This window comes from Propithecus coquereli, unplaced genomic scaffold (assembly GCF_000956105.1).
Source record: "Propithecus coquereli isolate 6110/MARCELLA unplaced genomic scaffold, Pcoq_1.0 Scaffold19524, whole genome shotgun sequence".
Classification (NCBI taxonomy): domain Eukaryota; kingdom Metazoa; phylum Chordata; class Mammalia; order Primates; family Indriidae; genus Propithecus; species Propithecus coquereli.
This window is the reverse complement of record NW_012144439.1, coordinates 1-1882: the sequence shown is the minus strand read 5'-3', so window position 1 is coordinate 1882 and position 1882 is coordinate 1. Positions and strand designations below refer to the sequence as shown.

At 32.5% G+C, this 1882-nt stretch overlaps 1 long non-coding RNA gene across 1 annotated transcript; it reads right to left on the bottom strand.

Annotated features, from left to right (window-relative positions):
* Positions 1 to 448: 448 nt before the first annotated feature.
* LOC105809482 lies at positions 449 to 1446 on the bottom strand. The gene is made up of 3 exons (XR_001137445.1): positions 1301 to 1446; positions 1110 to 1211; positions 449 to 546 (listed from the first exon to the last, which is right to left on the bottom strand). It is a non-coding gene; the product is annotated as an uncharacterized LOC105809482 (long non-coding RNA).
* Positions 1447 to 1882: the final 436 nt, after the last annotated feature.

Here is a 1882-nt window from a genome sequence, read left to right as displayed (position 1 = left end):
AAATATATCAGGCAAAGGAATTATTTTCTAGTCTTGAAGTAAAGATCCATTGTTATTAACTTTATTTCGAGCAAAGTAAGATTCAAATCAGTTCTAAAGTTTATTGATCTTAGGGTATTTTGTCTTCTAGCTTCAACTTCCTAGAATAATAATTCAACATGATAAAACAATACTTAACTGTATCTTACAGCACCATTTTCTAGTCAGACAATATAGGATATCATGTATGACATACTCCATATGTAAAAAAGTATGAGATAAAAACAAATGAATGAAATCTTACTATAATAAATTTCAAATGTCCATGATTAAAATATATAATAATGACACAAACACTATAAATACAATATAAAACAAGAGTCATAGTGAATACAAAAATATATGCATAATTAAAATACATTCTGATACAAATATGCTGTAACCTTGAAAAGTATTGATCATACCTGTAATAATCTGTGGTTCTGCAGCTTGACACCTCACTGTAGCAACTGCATTTGTATGTCCAGATAATGTGTGTACACTGGCTTTAGTTCTCACATCCCAAATCTATAAAAACACAATAGACATACTGTCAGAAAGAACAGGTACTCATATCTCAGGCAGACAACTGGATTGATTCAAAGCTGGGAATTTACTAGACAACTGTGCCTGAATATAATGAAGAAAGTGCTTAAGTGAAGGATAATAATCCTAGAAGCTAGGAGAGGAATATATATAGAAGGCAGTTGCCAAGAAAAAAAAAAAGCTGAAAGATGAGGGTACTAGAAGTCTTAAGAATGGGTGTAATGGGAGTACTTTTGGGACTACTGAATGAAAGAGCTAATGGGCAATACTTGTGGTGATAGAATGGAAGGTGAGAGTGTCACATTTCAAGGACAGGACACTAATAACAATAAACATCATGAGGCCATAGAACTGAAGACTAAGGTGGAAAAAAAACCAAAAAACAAACAAACAAACAAAAAAAACCCAAAAAACCTGAGCCTGGGGTATTATTGAGTCAAGACAACTATCTTCAATTCTCTATCAAACAATAGAAGACTTCAAAACCAAATATGTATATTAAAAGATGCAATAAATATACAAACACACGGCTCTATCCCATTTACCCGAGCAGTTGAATCTCGACTACAAGTTACCAGCACATCGATTGTTGGGTGCAAATCCAAACCATACACTGCACTTAGATGTCCATGATAGTGCCTTATAACCTAAAGATCAAGCAGTAAAGTTAAAACTTCTAGAATTAGAAAGATAAACAGTGGCTCATAATGTTTTAAACCCTTAACTCCAAGCTCACCTTATTATATTCAAGATCCCAGCATTTTACTTGCTTGTCTTCTCCGCAAGAGAACAGGTAGGGGCTCCTTGTGCTCACTATCACGCCCCGCACTGTACTAATATGCCCAGTCAATGACAGTTTCAGTTTGCCACTAGCCAAGTCCCAGATCTGCAATCAAAGAATATTTATTTTTTCTTTTCATTGTTTCCAAAGCAAATTTTCAGAATCCTGATGTTAAAATTAAGACTTCAAAGAGAAAAAGAAAAAGATAGAAATATATACAAATTAAAAACTCTGCAAGATGATTCCCCTCCAAATAAAAGCAAGAAAAACAAAAAGAATAAAATGGCATGCTCAAACTAGGAAAATATTTGCAACAGATGACAAAAGGCTAATATTCTTAATATACGAAGATATCATTGATAATAGAAGTATGAATAGCATGACATTAAACTAGCCAAGGATGGTAACAACTTAAAGAAACCCTAAAAGCAGCAAATAAAGGTATGAAAAAGTCTGACTTCACTAGAAATTTTATATTAACAGTTAAAAAAAGATAAGATATTAACAGTTAAAAAAAGATTAGATTTTTGCTTATCA